The 22,529-nt window shown below is 36.9% G+C and overlaps 1 protein-coding gene across 8 annotated transcripts in view; it reads left to right on the forward strand.

The window, feature by feature from the left end:
- CACNA2D3 (calcium voltage-gated channel auxiliary subunit alpha2delta 3) overlaps positions 1-22,529 on the forward strand; it is a 530,340-nt gene that overhangs the window by 40,042 nt on the left and 467,769 nt on the right. Inside the window, exon 1 of one of the 8 annotated variants that reach the window (XM_080605857.1) lies at positions 7,251-7,269. The exons of 6 other annotated variants lie outside the window; for them this stretch is intronic. The gene's annotated coding sequence lies outside the window, so the exon portion shown is untranslated. One more of the 8 variants, XM_080605859.1, reaches the window with a different exon arrangement.

Genomic DNA, 22,529 nt, shown 5'->3' on the forward strand with positions numbered 1-22,529 from the left:
ATAAGTTGGAGTAATTATGATAACTCAGAATGGATTTAGACGTTTAAAAGCAAATCAAGCCAAACTAATTATAAGAAGAGACTGAAGACTGTGTATCACTTTCGCTTGTACTAATGGCTTCAGAAATTGGTATGTCTGAATCTGAACCTAGTTTGAGAGGTCAACTGTGTACTGTTCTCACCATCATTTGCAAACAGCTGGAGTACCTGTGACAAGAGAAATAGTTAACATTAAAAAATATTACAAAAAAAATTATTTTGAACCACCTTTTACACTAGGTTCATACAGAGTGATATCTTAATATATGATGAAGAATCCTGGTAAGTAGATCCAAGCATCCTTCTTTTCTGTTGCTGAAACTTCAAATTAAAGACCGTGGCAAGACTCACACTAGGTGTAGCCTCCAAAAATACTCCTTAAGTTTGTTTTTTTAACTGTTTGCCCTCTGATAGGGGAAGTAATCTAAGTTCCATATTTACTAATGAGATGTTATGTGAGACTGTGTCAAAATCTTAGGTAAATGAAAATCTATCACGTTTACAATTCTCTCATATACAGCAGATCACAGTTTCCCTACAGAGGAAGAAGCATGACCACCCTGTGGTTTTCCTGTATCAAAGATGCCATCAACAAACTAACTGTCTGATTCTAAGATTACTACATTCATCATGTTTGTTTATGCTCGCTTTTACGTTTAGCCAAAAATAAGCCACTTGTCTTTTGTCAAGTTTCTCCATGAGGATCAGCAGTAAATTCTGACTAGAGTCCACATTGCATCGTCTTGTTTTTGAGAATAGGACAAGACATTTCCCATGGTTGCCACAGTAATGCTATATAAAAGTGTAACTAATGAATGCAAATTGTGAAGATGCCTCAATGAGTTGCACTTATATCAATCATGTTCAAAGAACAAATACCTCAAAGAAAATTGCAGAGTGACAGATTATTTAAATTCCTCCCTGTGGTGACTAAAATGTTAGAACAATTTATTTATTTTCAGAGATTGAGTTCCCTGCCCTGGGAGTTTCAGTAGTACTTTCCTTGGTAAATCTTGCATATTCAACATCAGGTATTCATTCAAGGTATTTGGCAGGAGCGAGTCAACATGTAAAAAAAAAAAAAAGCAAGACATTTGAGCTATCAGAAAGCTCAAGGTAAATTCATAAAGCCTACCATCTCACGATGTTTCAACAGGATTCCTGAGTGGTATATTTTCAGCAGCATGCATTAAATGATTTTTTGCCTTAATTTAATTAAGGATAGATATTCAAATAATTGTCAGTGAGTCTCTGCTCTTGTGTAACTGTGAATATTTTGGCCATGTCATCCTTTGCAGTATCATCTGCAGCTTGCAATATCCTCTTACTGCATTTGTTCACGATCATGATAGAACATAGATCTTAGTTCATGCTTCTGGTTTCTTTGGCAGTAGTTTGTAACCAAATCCTTTATTTAAAGACTTCTGCCTTGTGTTTCTCACAGAGTAATTAATCTGATTGTGGCCATGCAAGGTAGGTTAATTCTTCTGGACCTTTTGACTTGTTTTAAAATTATGGGTACTTCCAAGTTGGAATTTCTTCTCATTCAGGCATTCTTCCAGCTAAGAGACAAAATAACAAACAGAAGGTGGGAGAAGGCAAATGTAGATGCAGGGATTTGATGTACTCTATCCCTTGTTTGGGGATAAAAATTAAATATAAGTTTTCATTTATGATGTCTCAGGAAAAGGAAGCATTTCATATTCGCTCCTTCATGGACCCATCTACAATAATATTTTTCAGTGTGTGAAATGTTCTTTGAGGCATATTCCTATGAAGTGCTGTTTTTACTGCATACTAGTGAAGAGGCATGTAATGAGAAGAAAGTTTGGAACAATTAAATGAACTGTAGCCCTTTTATCCCTTATCCATTAAGGGAAGAGCATTGCAGTAAGCAGCTATGGTGAATAATAACACTGGAAAACTAAAATGAGAGCTGACATTAGTGATAATGCACTTTCTGCCTCTTGAAGGTAATATGCCCACAAAGCAAACAATTTGAAATACACTCAAAAGCAGAGAATTTTACTGGAAGCGAAAATGTTGAATAGCATACTGAAGCAAAATACAAATTTGAAATATAGTGATTGACAGTAGGGAAAGACACTGATATTTAAGTGCTAGTGGGATCGGCATGCTAAAACATTAAAAATGTTGGACAGAGCAAATCAACTTAATTTATATGTCAAAATCATTTGAAACAAATTACAAAAAGAAATCCATATAGATGTTGATTTCCCAAAATGCCTCATAAAAGTTTGAGAGTATTGGAAATCAAATCAGAACTTATGATAACACGCTGGACTTTGTCTTACCTTCAGTTACTTGGGGTTTGTGATCACTGCTAAGCTTACATATAGTTGAGGTTAAATCTTGTTACAGTTCTGAAATCTACTTGTGTAAATTTAGAGTTACAAATGAAGGATGACTGGCTGCAAGGGAATGACCAGAATGTCACACTTAATGGTCTAAGGAAGGAATGCATGTTCTGTTGAATATATTAATGTTCTGATAATGAAGATTGGATCATTTTCCCTTTATTTTTATTTATTTATTTACTTTTGAGGGATGTGGATTTCTGATTTAACAGTGATACAATACACCAGGAATATAAAGATGCCTAACACGAACCTTAGCAAATAAAACTTGGAGAGATACTTCAAGTATTTTTTACTTAATAGTTGCATCCTCTAATTAGTTGTAAATCTAGCTTAAAAACAATTCACAGTGACACTCTCTGTTAGGCAATTTGCTCAGATCGATACCACTGTTTTTCAAAAGACTCCAAGTGGAGAAAGGAAATTGCTATCACAACATTGCCTATATTCTGTTAGTATTTTTTCTCAAGCTACCATAAGACTATATAGTTTAAAGAATTCCTGTGGGATTCCGAATTCCTGGAGAAGCCATTGATACAAATAAGTATGTGTGTTTATGTTTATGTAACCCTGTGCACCTGCACACAATACATGCTAAGACATCCAAGGCATCTGAAATATATTTGAATAAGTTATTAGACCTTTCAAACAGTATAGCTATTCTAGTCTGACTAGCCTGAATGTTTGATTTTGAAACAGCTGATGAATTTCTCATATTGACAAATGCATTTTCCTTTAAGTGTGTGTTTTGTATCCATAGGAAAACACATGAAGTTGCCATGGTAACTATGAATGTTCCTGAAGTCCTGGGATGAGTAAATAGCTACAGTTTGATAAATATATGGCTCTGTATGGGGCCTATGGGGTAATTCTGTCTATGGCCATTCTGACAACATCCAGGATGGATGGCATCTAGCATCCCATGGAAGCCTATAACTAGATATATACCGACTAGCTCATAGAATCTCTTATCACACGGGTGGTGATGTGGCTGGGGAAGTACTTTAACAGCACTTTATCTGATAGAGTCTGCCTGGCTTTGCTTTCCCTGGACTAGGCTAGCTCGATGCTAATTCATTCTACTGCAGCCAGAAAAAATGTGGTCATCTTTGCAAGGTAGAGCAGCACCCAGAACTGCTCTGATGGTTTGTGAGGGTGCAAGTTTGCTATGATGAGCAGCTTGTCATTTCTTTTGCAATCTTTTTATTACACCCAGAGAAGCCACTTGCATATACTGTACTTTTCTACTGCTTTTAGGCAAAGAGTAAAGACAACGCTGCAGCTGTCTAGTGGTGAAGACTGGAAGCCAGAAATTGTGAGCCTTAAACATATTTTGTCATGCGAGTAAGTCAGTCTCACATCTCTGCTTAGCTGGGAGTGAATGGGAAAGCTGTTGCTGTTCAAGCGTGTTTGTGAATTCAGGGACTAGCTGCTACCGATACACGTAAGATCAGCTGCTGCTATAGATCTTACTAAGGTACTTAATTCCACAGGGATGATTAGACTTTCCAGTTTTCAAAATATTTAGTTTCCCAAGCTCATATAAAGATTGACCTTGCGACATTTACATTTGGACATATGAATCAAGACAGTGGACATGATTGCACTTACACTTTCAGTGTAAGAAGTATAGACTGAGCAATTTTAGTTAAATATTATGACATATCACAAAAAATGTTTCATAGTAGTAAAAAATCAGGTTAAGGAAAGTCAAATCTAATGTATTATAAACCTTTGCCTTAAATTTTTGTGGTCTTAACACAAAATATCAGTGCAGGGCCATTGCCTAAGTATATATCACATAGTTTTATGCTAATGAGACTACAGGTGAGTGACTCTATTCTCATTACCTTTAGCTATCATGAAATAATATTACAAGTTGGAGCTATAGACCCAAACTGGCTTCTTAAATCATAGTATCAGTTACTTAAAGTGATTCAACTCAGGTAAGATGGGATTCAAAGCTGTCATTCTCATATATGAGATCTAGACAAAGTTAAGTATTTTAGTTTAGTGAAAAACTTAGAAGTTTCTGAGCTGAAGTGAATTCATCTGCTGAAGATGGTAGATACTTTTGCCTGATGCTCTTCAGACAGCTCAGTTCTGCACAGCTTAGAAACTCATTTACTGTTTTGTTTAAACCTAAAACTACAGAACTTTGTATGTTATTTGCCTTGATTTTGTTTTTCTTTCTTCCTTCATTTGAGGGATGAAATCTTTTTGACTGCTGCTAAGCAATGAATGCCTGATAAAATTTGGCTATTTTCAATGAAATAGAACGAGATCAATTTGAATAAGGAATATCTATCTTATGCTGGTCAAAATGCTCAGGGACAGAGAAGAAGGGGAAAATAGAAAGACTGGAAGGACTTTGGGTACTTTGGTTTCAGGGGAAGTTCAATAGCTCTGCAAGTCTGAAATTAGAAATATGTGCTATATGGAGAAATTAGCAGTAAGGAAAGTGGGCAATCTTTCTGAGACATCTAACAAAACTATAACACAATGATTTGCCAAGGTCAAATATTTCATTTTAATGCTACTTGAAATATTTCTGAAATACTTGTATGAAGCAGCGTGCAAGTCTGAAATCACTTCAATCCTATAGTGAAGGTTTTACAATGGAATAGAGGATGATAAATCAGTGGGAGAAAGCACATTACAAAGAAATATTTATAGGTCCTAGTAATGGCTTTTTAAAGCTGGAACATCTAGTAAGTGCTAGAAGGACTTGATAAAAAGGAACTTTGTCAATAAATGTTCACAGTTTCTAAGGTGGATTTGCATGATTAGCTCCAATGGCTATTACTTTCAAATGATTTCAGATGTTTTGGACTAAACCTGAAATAAACTGATACAGCACTTGAATTTTGTAGCAGGTGTTCCTGCATTTAAATACAGACTTTTACTGAGGATTTTCAACCTGTAATCACTCCTGGGTCAGATATTCTCACTTTCTCTTTCAGCTTACACAAAAGCTTAATGCTGTTTATTGCATGGGTGTTTTACTGTGATATAAACATTCAATACTTAAGTATTTCACATTTTCATAGGATCTTGTATGCCTACACTGAGCAGTGGGGTATAGTGCAAGGAACCCCAAACACGCTAATAATTTTTTTAAACCAGGAGAGAGTCATGGTTTAGCTTCCATTAATAAGCTAATTATCTGAACTCTTTGTCAAGACCAATGAACTTGCAAGATATGAGTCTTGAAAGACTTGAGGTATGATCTTAGATGATATGTTCGGCTTTGAGTTGTTGTATAAAATATACTCCTACTTTATATTTACCAACTGCTACCTGTTCTGTGCCACTCATGCGGAGTATCTTTGACAAATCTCAACTGCATTCTGGAGTTCATAGAAACTAGCTCGAAGCTGAAATGACTCTTAAATTCTGCTTGACTCCATTCCCATTTATGTTATCATTTATTCCTTGAGGAGTTACATTCTAGATCCAAGTGCAAATACCTTTGCTGCTATGCCTGGCCAGATGCAGAGGGCAAACCAGAATTAAAACTCATTAAAAAAGAATGGAGGATTTTTAGGATCTTCCCAAAAAGGATGTTCTGGAGAGGAGGCAAAGAAGAAATGAGAGCCTTTTACTTGTTCATTAACTTCTGTCTTTTCTATGACATTTCATAGGCGTAGGTTCCTAGCACTGCAGGCTGTTATCTCCTGGGGAGCCAAACACTACCTAACATCGTGTAAGAAGCTGTCAGTGACGCAGCATAGTGTGCACAGCCCTTTCATCTCACTAAGATCAATCCCTCACTCTCCTCAGAGTGTGTCTGTCTCTGCCTTGACTGAACCTTTTATCAGTGTTTATATCAAAACTCTTGAACATCATCTTTTTAAAATACTTTCCAAGGATAGATTTAAATTACAGCAAGCGATATTATAGGTCTCTTGTGCTTTATGAAGTGGGTGAGAGTAACTGTGATTTCATCAGATCTTCCTTTCCTAACACATCAGTTTACACAGACATATTTCCCATCTGTGCATCTTTTCTTTTTGCCTTGAGGAATTTAGCAGGAAATCTAGTATACATTCAAACACTACTAGAACTGAATAGTTTAGTGATTTCTATTCTGGTCACATCATCAATAATCCTCTGAATGCTTGTTCTAATACATAGTAAAGGTGTTGGGGAACAACATACGTAACTGTGTTGTGTGGAGTTAATTTGGAATCACTGAAGTACTATTAAACCAGCATGTTTGTAGTTACTTCTTATTCTTAAAATTTTGCCATTAGCTATAACCATCTGGGAGAGGGAGATTTCTAAGTCTGATATACAATAACGAACAGTAACATTGTCTTGCACTTGAAGAGCTATTTCCTTTTCCAGATCCCATAGATGTAAATTAATTTTGTCTCATACCTCTCTGTGTTGCAAGCACATACAGAAATGATAAACTGAAACACCAAACCAGAATTAAATACTTGAACACATTTAAAGAACACAAACACCTTGTTCATAAAAAGAGCCAGAACCAAAGAACAGAACAATGAAAACTTGAATACTTTTGAAAGGCAAGACTATCAACAATAAATTTAAATTTTCTAGGCCTGGTAACTCATATGGAGCTGTACCTATTAATTTCAAATTTCTTTTTTTTATAAATACAACTTAATCTTACAGGATGACCTGCAGGGATAAAATTTGCAGTAAATAACACTAGACAGATACAAGCTTGTAAAGATCTTGCAAAACAAATAAACCAACCAACAGCAACGACAACAAGAAAAAACCTACAGCTGTGGACATTATTAAATTGAGAGCCTCATTATCTTCCCCAGTTGGGGACAATAAACTCACTAGGAACAGGTGTTCTACAAACAACTGTTCAGGTAGCAGGAGAAGAAGTTTGTTGTAGCGGGAAAATACAGTGGAAGAAAAAGTTGGAATGAAGAGACTACAATACTAAGGCTATATGAAATTTGTCTAGTTGAGTCTCCTTGCTGTAAGGAGAACGTGTTTTTTGTGATACACAAGAAGCCTGCACGTGGGTGAATGCAGGTTCTTATTCTGTGAAGTGTAGATGTATCACCTCTGACTTCCAATCATTGTGCTTTCAGTGCATCTAAGTGCATCTAATGTTGTGTTTGTGAAGCTAAATAAACTTAGTTTGTAGTTTTCTAGTAACCGTTATAATATATGGGTATGTGGTTACTAGTGTATCTAGTACTAGATGTGCTTGCTGAGATACTGCTTTTTATTTTAAAAATAAGCTATATAAAGATGATGTAGAATCCCTCATTTCATTACAAAACAACAGCATAAGTGACCGTGGATTTCATGCCTTGGAGAAGGAGCAATATGTGATGATAATTGTGAGGGGATTTTCTGAGCAAGCTAAAAGTCTGATCAGTAAACTTTCCGTTATTCTCACTCTGGATTGCCCAACTTTTCTTATTCTATTACTAATACTTAAAAGACCTTCAAAGCTTCTGTCCTGGGCTGTTGCTTTTTTTTTAAACCTCCACTTTCTTTGGGTTCATAACTTAAACTGAAAGTAGGTGACCCAGTAGTTGTTATTAAGAATGAATATAAAGAAAGCTGTTGCATCCTCTATTGTCTCCAGTGTTAAGAGGCAGGTTTTAGTATGTTACATCTCAGCCTTCAGTATCCTGGCAGTGGAGCTGTAGAGCTAGCTCCCTGTGTTTTTGTGTGTCGGTCATAGTTTTCAGTTCTTGGTAGTGAGTTATTAGCGTAACTCTTTAATATACTCTTCTGAAGTAGTTACATATATATCACTTTTTCTGCTTTGTTAGGATTTATTTGTCTTTTAGGAGCTAAGTATGTTTTTCTCTCATGTGCCTTGATGTTTACTCTTTAACATTCTGGAACAGTGTAGATGTATTTTGTAGCCACCAAAGTTGTACAAAATTGTGTTTCCTGCTTATGCCATTATTGTACATAAAAATTTCTGAGGTCCCTTTACATTGTAAAAACTCTGAGTTATCATGCAGCCCTCAGTAGTTTCTGGTTGTAATGGTGCACATGGCAGTATCACCTGCTGTTCATATTACTCTGAGTTTTAAGGGTCTGCTTAATGCTTCAGTAGTTAAGGCTTTGAGCACTAATGTTACTAGACCATAAGAATCATACTGTGAAAAGCAAATATGCTTTTTGTGGCTGTCCTTTTTTTTTTTTTTGAGTGGGGGGTGGGGAATGTTCCTATATAGCCAAAGTTCAATTTTGTAAACTAACAATGTTGTCTAAAATAGAAGAAAACCTCTTGGTAGAGGAAGGCTCTGATATAGTTTAAGTTAGAAGAGAGAGGTTGAAAATCTTTGTGTGTCCCTAATATTTCCTTTCTGGTGCAGCAATCTAAGTTGAGCAGGCTGGATGTTCTTGTGTGCTGTAGGAAATCTCCAGTAATGCATCATTGCCTTTCTAAGTGCTGCTTATAACAATAATGTTTTGCATTTATGCAGAACAGAAGACTAAAATTGGTGACTAGATCAGGCATAAAAAAAATATTCTGAGATGTCGTAAGTACGTGGAAAGTATGTAAGCTTGTCACTTTAGCTGCACGTCAGATGTTACCCCAATAGCTAGCCCCATGCCCCTGTTTTCTGGTTTTGGCTGGACATTGTGTTCATCTCTTCCTGTGTTTGTCCTGCACAGCGCTGTAATTTGAAAAGCAGTTCTTCCAAACTATCATCCTTTAAGGTTAGGACCATGTTGCATGAGTGAAGTACACGCATGAGCTCTGGGAGCCCTAGCCTGCCTTTATCCCCATCTTTATGGGGTGTACTCTAGGCATATCAGTGCGAGCAAGTCTCAGCCAACCAGTTCTTGCTGTACCTCTTGGTCTTATGTTGAGAAATTGCTTGTGCTAGTATAAATGCTATGTCTGTCTGGTTGGACTATCTTGGGAGTTTTCTCATTGTACTCAGTGCCTTAATCTTATTTAACTGTGGATATGCACTTCACATCAGACTTTGTACAAGGAGCACAGAAAAGGGTTGATGGCACAACCCTTTTCATTTTTTTAATCTTTTAGTAACCATGTTAGAGTTCCCATCCATATCCCATCTCAGATGGCACTGCATGGAAAAGGGGCCCAATTGCTTAGTTTCCTCTTGCACCTTATGTCCTAATTCACTAGAACTATGTATAAACCAGTGGTATTGACAGCCCATGGCTGCTTTTAATGGGCGATTGAAAAGTAGCTGAGGAGAAAGTAGCTACTGTCAGTAGGCTTGTATTTACCATATGGGGAGTCTAGTTGAAAACTGCTGAAAATTACAGATGTAGACAATACTGCACAGTTTCTTCAAAACTCAAAAGCCCTCTGGCTTAGATCAGAATCCGCTAGGGGATGTCTTGTCCTTCCTCCTTCGCCTATAACTTTCCTGCTGAATCATGTTAGCTTTCATTCTCTGGCTTGTGCAGCCAATGCCCTTCTGGTCTCTCAAGTGACCTGTGAGTTCTTTTTTCTTGCAAATAATGGCTTCCTTTCCAAAATTTTCATATGGTAAATTTGTTCTGAAGGCCCAAGTCCCCATCCAGGTGGGTATGTAGGTAGCTGTAATTATTTTTGCATGCTGGCATTTTGCTGAAATGCATAACTTGATTTAAGAACTGAAGCTAGAGTTCTGTTGCTTAAAGGAGTCTTTCTTTTGTGGATATGGAGATAAATTGTTTTTCACTCATTTTTTAAATGTTTCTTGAGTTTGCAGTCTGTCACAGGCATATCTGAATTCCAAGTGTTAGACTTGAATTTAACATATACCTTTGAAATATTCTAAAACAAGTCATCCAATTGAGTCTGAGCAGTAAGCTGCTTTCTCTTCTTCCCCCATTTCCTGTGCTAATTATGTCTCCTCCTAGAAAGATCTGTGCTCATTTGGTCCTGCTGAGGTGGCAATTCAGCCTGGATTGCTGCATTATTGTTATGTTCTGTTATTATCCTCTAACTGCTTATACTGCTGAATCATCCTGTCTCATCTACTATTGTCTTTGCTTGTGATCAGGTGCTCCAGTGACCTTGGCACCTACAAGAATTTTATATTGGGTTGCTGTGGGGAGCACAAAGTTAAATAGAAGTTAAAGCTTTTTCAAAGCAAACTATGATTCACTTACTGAGCAATGCAGACTGGATAAAGAAAAGGATTTGAAACCTAAGAAGATCTAATAATACCTTGCTTATGCCTGGCATTTCACTCCAGTCCTTAGATAAATATGACTTACCTTTGGCATCCCATGCCCAGTTCTCTTGGGGACCAAATTACAATCTGCTTGCTGCAGACTCTGACTTTGTTAGATTGCTGCAGCTGACAGCTGCAGAACTCAGGACTGGCCATCAAGCCAATAGCAGTGAGTTTGCAAACATGCTTATGCTCTGTCTTAATCTGAAAATAACAATGATGGGCAGCTAATACATGTGGCACTAGTGATGGCTGAGCTTATCTGATGTAATAAAAGTGGATATACCTGTGCACATGTGCACTTTATTCTGCTTTAAAAAAAAAAAAAAAAAGACGCTGGTTTTTGTCTTTTTTTTTTTTTTTTTTCCTAGCCCTTGCATTGTCATACTTTTATTTTCTGGTAAATGAAAAAAATGACTGGGGGTGGGAAAGGAAAGGCATGCTGGAAAAGCATGCTTTCTTAAGTTATGGAAATGACCTTAGGAGTGACTTTGACAACATGTCTCACTGTCTTAACAAATTAATTAACATGAGAAGACTGTGTGATGCACCAAATTTTAAGAATAGCACTAAAAGCATGGATATCTATGAATTCATGAAAAACTGACCGTTTTAACTATTAGGAAGTTGCAGGTCAAAGATGATCTTGAAGACTTAAGAACTCTACTTCATGGCTGCGTTGTACAAGTGCTTATAACTTGTATTCTGTTTCACAATATAACTTGTTCTTTTTTCTAAACATTGCTATTTCATCATATCACTGGCATTTTTTTCAAGTTAGCCTAAGGTATAGCAAGTTTTTTAGCTTTATTATAATTAGTAGTAGTTTGAAGTTTGACAAGAATTGGTGATAGGGTTCATCTAAAGATTTGTACTTGAAAGATAGTATTGTGTTTTCATTTGTCAAGATGAAACTACTCATTTTTCTGAAATCTGTCAGTCCCCAAAGTGTGTTATGCTGAAATTACCCTGCTGTTGGGGTTGGCCCACAGAAGTCAACGCTGACATTCTGACTACATAAAACCTCTTGATAGATATGAAGAGTTAAGCTCTTTCTCTCAAACTGCGTACTACATGTGCTTAGAATAACTTCTTATATTTCATGTTTGGACTTCTTTTGTTGTTGTTGTTGTTTCCCCCCCACCTAGCTCCCCACACCCCTTTGAAAGGGATGGAACTAGTGGGACTATATTTAGAACCCTTGCTTCCAGTTCTGGCTGAAACTGAGAAGAAAGCTCGTATATGAAGAATCTGAAGAAACAAAACAAAAACAAAAAGTTATTTGATCTATACAGCTTGTGGATTTGATACCTTTAAACATTGTCATTGGATTCTCTCTTTCTAAAGCTTGTGGGCTTCCTATCTTGAATATAAAAGGGGTAATGAGTTTATACTCTGCTACCTGGAGCATATAGGTGAGTGTAACTACACTGCATATGAAGAACAGTAGGATGCTTCTTGCAACCATTGTCCATTTATTGGCTTCAATAGCTGTTTCATTAAGCAGCTGATATGGCAATACTGAACTCTGAATGTCCATAGAGAAGGTCCTTGAAGGGTGGTGGGCAGGCTTCTGGAATTGCAAAATATCTGCTGCTCTGTGGAGCAAGGAAAAGCTGACTTCCTTGTCATATAGAAACCAACACTCTTAAAAACTTCAGTTACTGTAATTCTATATCCAATTCTCCTTTTAATAAGTATGTTTTGAATCCTTTTTTTTTTTTTGTGAAACAACAGTGTTGTTTTTGTCTTTCTAATTTACTTTTTGTGTGTGTGTGTCTATGAAACTGTTGGGACAAAATCATTCAAGATAGTTTAAGTGAATATGTATATATGAAACTTTATTTCTTAGAAATGAAAAATCCCTTTAAAAGTAGGATTGGTTTAAAGAGAACATTTAGTAGTGCTGAAATATGCATAAATTCTATTTAAGTATGAAAGTCAAGGCTTATTCATCATGCATTTTTTTCTAACCTTTCATCACTGTACTATTTCCACCTAAAGTGACAAATGGATCTGTCTTTCTTGATTTGATAGCTTTATAGATATTAGATAAGGAAAAAAAATGTTTAAATAGTTGGATTTATCCTTGGTGAATCTGGCTATCCTTGGTCAAACTGGATATACTGATGAATTATTTTTATATTCATTTAAAAACAAATAATTTCCCCATCTATTGCCAATGTGTCCGTGTTTCCCCCCACCCTGATTCTCCATGTAACTTGTCGATATTTCTGTTATTGTAACTGAGTAGTTTATATTATTTCTTGTTATGAATTCAGTGTAAAATCATGTCTGATAAAAGAAAAACATTCTTCACGGTGATCAGTAAAGTAGCATGATGCTAAAGTAATGTAGTGCTTATCTGCAGGAGCACCAGATGCAGATGTAGTACTTGTCGACATTCAGGATCTTTCATTCTCTTCTGAAATATCATCTCCTCTTTTATAGATATTCTATTATGCAGGAAAAAAAAAATTGAACGCTTAGCCAGAAATCAACTGTGCCGCTGCATATATCTAAAACAGATAAAAGGCCATCTGGAGCAGAACCGTCTATTCCAAGAATTAGTTTGAACAACGTGCTTCAACCCTATGGATTTTTTTGGACAACTCTAATAGAGAATTTATACAAGTCCCCTTTTTCTAAGGATGATTTCCAGTGCTTGTGATTTTGGAAATGGTTATAAACTGCAGGTACCACTGACTTCTCGATTATGAAGCAGTAAGACACTGTTCTACTTCAGGGCTTGAATAGTTTTCTGTGCATTGAAAATACAATGAGCTGTCTTGTTAAAGATTTCTTCTTTGGAAATAAGAGGAAATAATAATAATGAGTTGTAACTTGACAGGCTGAACCCTTCATAAAAACAAAAACAACCAAAAAAAAAAAATAAAAGCACAGCAAGGCTTATAGTAGTAGAACTATTAGCTAACCTTTTCATGAAACATCATGTGTTGTGGAGAAAGACAATGCTTTCTCAGATGCAGAAATGACTTGCTAGTTTTATTCCATTGCTTCCAATTTTCTGCTACCTATAAAACACTCCAGTCTCTTTTTTTTTTTAATTAATGAAGGTCTATCGGAAGGTCTATCGACCAACATTAACTAGATCTGAAAGTTTTTTTTTCCTAAAAGTGCAAGAGGGAAGAAGTGTGCCGTGCACTGTAATTTTCTTTGAAAAGTAGGTTAAAAAGGTTACAATATGCTCTTTCACTGTTGCTCATAAAAGCTAAGCCATTACTGTGAGTTACATGGAAAATCACGGCTTAGTTTGGCAGAGAGTGGCTGAGTATTGCATTTCTTTTCATGCACCATAATTAACATCTTGGAGACCTTGCACGTTACTAGTTTCCACTTATATTTACTTGTAAATTAAAAAAAAATAAATCAGCAATGCTAATAGCCTGTATAGCTTTAATAGACCTGTGCTGGGGTAAGAGTTTGCTGGTAGGTAGATGTTTGTTCAACAGTACTCGTGAGAAATCTTGTCATCCTAGAATTCTGTGAGTAAACAAAAAATGGGTTTTAATTCCTTAGCAGGATATTTTTTTATTTTTTTTTATTTTTATTCCCTTAAGGGACTTCTCTGTTCTTTTCTGGAGAGGGATTAAGTTATGCCTTCAAATACTTTCTGGGGAGTTCTTTTGGCTGATATGGGAAGATGAAATATAATGGTAACTTTTGTAAAGCTGTATGCTCTTGGACCTGCAAGTGACAGCATGGGCACGTTTTCTGTTTAGTTAAGCAACCTTTGTACTTGAATCTCCCTTTAATGTAAGGAAAGGAGCAACGGCCAAATATAATACATTATTACAAAGGTCTTGCGGCTGCTGATATTGGTGACTTTTAAAAATTCTGCTCTGTATCCAGTGTTAAATTATTAACATTGTCTACTTAGTATTTCTATTTATAGTTTGTGTACTTGTTGTGATATGTGTTAACAGGCCTGTGTAGCCTCACAGAAAGAGACCATGACTTATTTTGAAGTTCCACATAATTCAAATAATTGGTTAATGCATAGGAATAATGATTATATACGTTGATTATATATAATGATTATATAAGTTGAGATTTAATACATCAAAGTAGAATAAAAAAATCCATCAAATTATACAAGATTAGATTTTTTAGTTATGGCCATCAGTAGAAGATACAAATCTTAAATGGCTAGTTTAAAAAAAATAAAAAATGCAGTAGTATTTTTTGTTAACTCCTTGGAAATGTGGAAATGATGATAGTGAAAATAGTTTGCAGATGGTCCTGAAATAAAGGAACAAATATTGAGTTGTGCAGCTAAACAGGAGTAATTCTTAAATTCATAAGTACCGTTTATAGAGTAGACTGTTCATTTGACACAAACACAATAGCAGAAGCTGAAAATCTGTTGTCATTATCACAATGAACTCATATTTTTATTCTTGGTGTTTGCCACCGACTCGCTTTTAAAAAATTATTATAGCCACAATTTGCGTATTGGCAAGGTATTACAATACCTAATACCCAAATGAATGTAACTAACAAAAAGTTAGAGTTTCATTGATATTAGTGCTTGAACTCTTAAAGCACATAAAGTTTTATGTGTTGAAAGAGGCACTATATCCAAGCATAGTATTTTATATAAAAGATGCCTTAGTTCTATGCAAGTGGAGAAGAGACTAAGAGGAACACTACCAGATACACTACTAATCTGCATATGTTCTGCTCTTTAGGTCCACATGTTAGTAGTGGGCACTTTGAGCTTGTGTTCCCGTCGGCTGGGATGGAATTAATTTTCCTCCTAGTGGCTGGTGTTTGGGACTTAGGATGAGAATAATGCTGATAAGACACCCGTGTTTCAGTTGTTGCTTATCAGTGCTTACACTGACTTCTCACTTCCTCATACAGTCTGCCTGCTAGGGGGCTGGGGGTGCCTGAGGAGCTGGGAGGGGACAGCACCAGGACAGCTGGCCCAGACTGGCCAAAGGGCTATTCTGTGCCACGTGGCATTGTGCTGAGCAATTAGGTGGGGTGGGTGGCTGGGGGCAGGGGCGGCGATGGGGACTGCTGCTTGGGGACAGGGTGGGCATCAGTCAGCGGGTGGTGAGCAATTGCATTGTGCATCGCTTGCTTTCTACTGATTATATTATTATTGTTTCCATTCTTTTTCTGTCCTAATTAACTGTCTTTATCTCAACCCATGAGTTTTTACCCCCTACACCCCCCGGTTCTCTCCCACATCCCACTGTGGGCATGGGGTGAGTGAACTGTAAAAACAAAGGAATGACAGAACATCTGTCAGCCAAACTTTTCTTTAAAATAAATTTTTTAGCAAATTTATACTTCTATATAATTCATTGCTTAAGTGACCTAGAATAAGAAATCTTTGACCTGCTCAAAGCATTTTCATCTGTTATTATATTTCAGTTAGTATCGTGTAGTGCTTCTGTTTGGTGGCATTTTTTTGTCTGATGTAACATACTTTTTTGGGTGGGACTGGCATACCTTATGGAGAAATTGCTTGCTCATGTTTGACTTCTTTAAGCTTGCCTGAGTTTTCAAGTCCTTGCTCAGCTATGCAACATCTTCAACATTTCTAGAATGTAATTCCTCTTTGAAAAATACCTTTACAAATAATACTTTCTGACTTATCAAATCACCTTCTGTAGCTATCTTGTCATGTCAAAGCATACATGTACATATTTCATTATATTTAGAGAGTAACTGAGAGCCTTCCAAAAGGTCAGACTGTAGTAATGCAAGAAGTGTTGTGCCAGATCTGACCATTTCTGAGTTCAGTCCTATGTATTGTCTTTGACAGTCCAGGGGCCTTCAGAGGAAAGGCAAGGAAACAGAAAACAAAGTTGTGGAAGAAGGTGGTCGTCATGAGTCATTCTTCATCTAAATTAGCTTTAATCCTCTAAATATCCAATAAAACTTTCTGTCCGATTCTACTTTAGATTTTGGTAGTGGTATGTTGAATCTTGCATAAGAAAGCTAATGACTTTTCTTAGCTGAGTTAAAGACAATTTCTCTTATTCTTCTAATGAAACAGTATGTTTCTGCTCTCAGCTTAAGAAGTTAAAAAACATTGAAATTGTAAAATTGCTTTTAAATTCCTGCAGCTTGATGAAGACTATCTAAAAAGAAACCTAAAATAACCAAACTGTAAGAGCTATGGGGCCAAGATTATTGAAGTGATATGTTTGGTCCATTACTTGCGCAGCAAATGAAGCTAAGGGAATTGGATGCATGCCTTGTTCTTTTCCAATAGCAGTTTCTTGTTCTTCTTATCCCTTCGTTTATTTGTCTTAATTTCTGTGGGGATTCTTCCCAGGTAAAATGGGACTGAGCTTTGAATAGAGCTTGCTTTTTTCCATTCCAAAATGAGTGCAACCTACAAGTGAACACACATGGTGGGCTTTACCAGAACTCTTTAACTTGAACTCAAAGGTAACTGCACTTTAATACTGCACTCTGCAGTGGTAATTCCACTGCACACTTGGAGGTTTTTTTTTTTTTTTTTTAGGTGTGAATAAATAGGAATGACAGGAGCAGTAGGTGTGGGTTACTTTTTTTGAGAAGGCAATGCTAACTATTTGCTTTTTTGTTTTGTTGTTCTTAAACTGTATTTATGATTGTGGGCAAATCGCTCTATCTCGGTGTTGAGAACTGCAAGCTAGTTGCAAGGTTGCCCCCCAAATAAGAGAATTGTGATATTTTAAAACTTGTTTTCTGACTGCTATATGGTGTAAATCAGTGCAGTTAAAATAAATTGGATTGTATCAGTGACCTTAAAGTTTGTATTTCAAAAGCCTGGAGACTCAACAGCTACAATTTCCTGTTGAATGCTCACAGAAGCTGCATATTATGATGACCCCAAATGGGTGGCTCTTAATTCAGGTGACTTGTCAGCAGTACAGGCTGAGGAGTGCAATTCAGCTTAATTCTCAGTCAGTTCTCCTGGATCCAGAAAAGGACATCAAGCCACCATTTGGATAGAGAAATGGAGGCTCTCTCTGTTACGCAGTTACTCACTAATAACTAGAAGCACGTGCAACTCCTGAGGTTTCTGAGGAGTGAAGGGCTGCAAGCTCTGCAGCCTCTATGTGCTTTCGTCTGTTCACTCCTGGTTTGCTCTTGACTATTACTGGCATGTTACTTGGCCAGCATGTACTTGTTCTTGACTTAGTGGCTGCTGTTAGCTTCTTTGTTTTAGTATCCTTCTTAAAATAAAGAAGTAACGTAGTTAGACCGTATTTTCAAATAATTGGAAAGTAATGATTTTCTTTACATATCTTTATTTCTTTGTCAGTGGAATGTTGAAATGTGCTTGTAAGTGAAGATTTAACGTGCGTTAACAATACAGTCATTCACTAAGCTTCTCCTAATACTACAGGTTGTCAGTGATTACTGAATTATTTTTTAGTTCCTGCTTTTTTAGATGATTGCTGAACAGTGCCATATTTCCTGGCTTCTGAAATGAAACCATTTTGATTTTTTTTGCATATTTTCTTATTCACCTTCTTTTACACAGCAGTTTGAATTCCTTTTAGAGAAAAGAACCTTGGTAACAGGCTTTCAACTTTGTAGTGCTTGTGAGGCAGTCATTAATGGAGCCATTTTGATATACTTTTTTCCATGGCAGCCTTAAGCTGGAGACACAAGTGGCTCTTCAGTTTTTATTTGAACTCTTGTCTTTAGGTCTTCATGTTTTTGATGAATGGATGCTGCTTTTGGAGTTTCTAAATATATGTTGGAAATACCTAAAACATATTAAAGGTCTCTTAAGTGGAAAGAGAGTGAAGCCCATAAATAAAGCATGAGAGACATGCTTTTGGAGACATGTCACACCTGTTGTGGAATTTGCATTGTGAAATTTCAGAATATCAGGCTGTTTTTAGAAAGATACATCATTAGAAAAAAATTACTTCAAAGAGTTCCTTGCCTGCTTGAGTTGGGAGTGAAAAAGTGACTTAATGCTTTGATCCTTCCCAGGAAATCAAGCAATGTAAAGGGCGGGGGGGGGAAGCTGTGTTTGTAGAGTAATGTTATGCTGCCTACAAGTACAGTGTAGATGCTTATTGGCTCCTGCAGACTACATCATCATACAATTTTCAGTCACTGTAGGACTACCCATTTTCTGTATCAACTTCTTGGTGATAAAATGTTAATAAATCTGTGATAACAAAAACAGTAAGTTATCTAGCCACGCTTACTAGGTGAGTGGCTTCAAATTCAGCATTACTTTTCAGAGAAAGAGTACTGTCAACCATAAAATGCTTAATCCCAGTATAAATGTTTATCTAAATATTCTGTGAATTCTTATGCACCCCTCTTGAGGGGAAGGAGGAGAAGAGAAATGTTACCATATCTGTAGCCAAGCTTGAACTTTGCTTTATAGTGAATGTATACACGCTCAAAAAGGATTAGACTCTAACATCTAAGACTGGTTTTAGATCCTCTACTTGTCATTCATTATGTGCATAAAAACAGCTGAGGACCTGGAGGAAGATAGGATGTAGAAAAAACAGCAGCATCTTTCTCTGGGTAGAGGAGCCCATTTCTGATGCATGGCACTAGGAGCCTGCAACGACTGGGGGGAGAAGTCAGTACAGAGAGCACAAGTGCACAAGCTGTCAGGAGTGAAGAGCTGGCAGTGAGCAAGGAGAATTGCTTCCTTGCTTAGCTCTTGCTGTGTTCAGGGAAACGGGACCTGATACTGTCTCACTAAAGATGAACAGGATTGCATCATGAAATGTTTGGCTCTGTCACCCATTTTGCTTAAGAACAGTTATCTCCAGGATCCTGTAGTTGCTATATGGCAACCCAGGAAGTTATTGCTGTTCCCTGGTGTTGTGACTCTGCTTTTCAAGCCAAGCTTTGCAGCTGACCTTTCAAATTTGAAGTGCTGTCTTCTGTAGCAGAATATGACACTTCCTTTTTCAAGTAATACTAGAGCATTCAAGCTCTGCTTTTTCTATTTTGAGACATCATTTTTCTAAACTTTTAGTCCTCTGTAAAGGGGTGGGGATTGGAGAATAAAATAGTAGCAAATGCTTTTAAAGATTCAAATGGTGATGGGAAATTATTTTTCAAGTTTTGTCAACTGTAGTTACAGTTGCTTTTTTTGTCATCTTTATTTTTTGTCATCTTTATTCTGAGCCTGTAATACATATTACGTTGGCTGCAGGTTGTTGTAATGGGAAAACAACTTATGTCTGTAATGTGGATCTCCCTGGACTTATTCCCTGTAGTGAAAATGCTGACCTGGATAGAAGTGGTTATCTCTGACCAGGACAGTGGTTCCTCCTCTCTGCTACCTGTGTCTGGTAGTGACTGGGCTAGCTCTTTAGGAAAACAGTAGGATAAAAGTAAGAAAGTATGATAGGAATAAATAGAGTAACTTTCACATGTGGAGAACACTTTTCCTAGCACACTATCATATATACTAAAAAGAACGAAAATTCTGTGGGGTTCAGTAGCCAAGTTCTGTTGTGTTTCCTTGCCAAAGAATAAAACTTTTTTTAAAAGTAATAGATCTTGTGAAAGATGCATTTATTGGTTTAAGAACTCCTTTTAATAACACTTAATTTGTAATTGAAAACTGTTTTCATAATTGGTAAAGATTTCCCAAGAAAATTGGAAAACAAAATCAAGAACCAAGTCTTGAGCGCTTTCTCAGAGGTGGATCCTGTTAACATACAGGTTTGACTCACTATAAATGAAGCTACTATTTCTGTTATTACTTGCTCTTCAAACAGCTCATGCACTTAAAAAAAGTACTTGTGTAAAAGACAAGACTGAATAAACGTGTTTCTTTTCTGGGCTGTGTGGGTACAGGATGTGTAGGATGTGCATACATGCTAGTGTTGGCTACTACAGTTATTGGTTAGTGCTATTCAGATACATTTTAAACATGCATGGCATTAATGAAGGTGGTTTGTATTATTTTGGAGACAGATTCTGGCTTTACAGCCTGTTGTCATTTTTTAGATAACACTTAAGATGAACCGAATAAGAATTATTACTCTGGGATGGAAATACTGGCTGCTGTTTTTGAGTGGAACACAATTGTAGTCAATTCTCACCGAGTAAGGCATCTGAACTGCTAGATGCTTTTGAAAATCATAGCAGATGTCTATCTCTATTTATAGGTGCTCAAAAAACATCTCAGAATCTGGTCTAATTCTGAATTCTGGGCTGATTTTTTGGGGGGGAGATTCGGAGTTTGAAAAAAAAGTCCTGAATTGCCACTGCAATTTTAATGGTAAATTAATGCAGGAAAATGGGTGATCTGTTTTATTAACTTCTTTTTGGTAAATGCTGTGAACGTTTTGCAATACTTGCAGGATGTTTTAAAGTAAAACAATGCAATATCACCAGAAACTTAATGTTCACAGAAATACTAACAAAGGTTCTTCTCCATGACATCGTTAGGATACAAATCCTCAGTAGTACCTTCTTCTGACTTTTTTTTTTTAACCTTTAGGCATCACCATCAAAAGTTGTTGATCCATTTGTATGTTAACCTGTCTAAGGTATGTGTACCTTTGAGCGAGGCATAGGTCTTTGTTTTGGTTGTGATGGGAAGCAGATACGTTAGAGCCTTGGACTATCTTGTTCCATTATCATCTATTTCCTGAAGCCTTTCTGTGAAGCTATTTGCATTCTCTTTTCTTCAAGAAAAAAAGAACCAGAGAAATATTTCTGAAGATACTTTATCTTTTTATTTTAGTTAAAACACAGTTAAACCTAAGTTTTCTTAACTTGCTGGAAACTTCAGCCAGACCTTTTGATCCTCTTCGTCCAGTCCCAGAAAGAGCACAATCAAGAGGGCTTATTTGGTGTCAGCTTTCTGCTTTTCCGTTTGCAAGGGTTGGAAAGGCAGTTCTGGAATGAGGCCAGATATATCAAACATCCACGATGTAATCTAAACATTATGTAATGTGTATTTAAAATTATTGCTGACCAAGTTCTATTGGCTAAACATTTTTACTGAATTCTGTTCTCCTTTCTGCTATTGATGTGTGTGTGTGTCTCAAAATGATTTCTGTACTTGAGCTTCCCATAAATGGCTCAGTTCGGTTAGGTGAGGAATAGGATTCAGTCAGGTGTTTGTTTTCAGCTTCAGTTATTCTGATGCTGGTTTGTTGCTCCATTCTGTCCCTTCCCCCCTTAAATATACACAGAGAATGTTAAGGAATATCTAGGGCAAATGAGTTTTGGCTGAGCTTGGTCATAAAGAAAGCCCAAGACACAGCACAAATTTCACTTAGATGTTCCTTTACCCAGCTGGGTCAGGAGGGTACTTTGTTAAATCATACAACATTTTTTGTCTTGCAAGCTAGTCATAATTTGACTCATTGAGCCTTTCAGTACTTACAAGACTTATTTAAAAAAAGAAAAAAAGGGAAAAAAAAGAAAAAGATGGAGAGTGACTTACACAGGTAGATAGGGTTAGGACAAGAAACAATTTTAAACTAAAAAGAGAGATTTAGATTACAGGTTAGGAGTAAATTCTTTACTCAGAGGGTGATGAAACATTGGCATAGGCTGCCCAGAGAAGCTGCGGATGCCCCATCCCTGAAGGTCAAGGTCAGGTTGGATGAAGCCCTGGGCAACCTGGTCTGGTGGGAGGTGTCCCTGCCCATGGCAGGGGGTTGTAACAGTGTGGTCTTTAAGATCCCTTCCAACCCAAGGCATTTTGTGACAAACTATTTTCTAGGTGGGAAAACAGCTTACAGTCATTTGGCAGTAGATCATAGGCAAAAAACAAAAAAACCATGCAGGATGGGAATGGTCAGGGGAAGTGTGGGGACTTCGGTGCCTATGCATTCAGCATAGGGTGCTAGAAGGACCTTGACTGTGAATGCTACAGGGATGCTTACATCCTGATTTGAAGATGTTGGCTTGGCAAATACCTTGTCTCTGCTTCTTTTCGTTTCAACTCCTTTTTAGGTTATGAAAGG

Source organism: Anser brachyrhynchus (genome assembly GCF_964034855.1).
Source record: "Anser brachyrhynchus genome assembly, chromosome: 10".
Classification (NCBI taxonomy): domain Eukaryota; kingdom Metazoa; phylum Chordata; class Aves; order Anseriformes; family Anatidae; genus Anser; species Anser brachyrhynchus.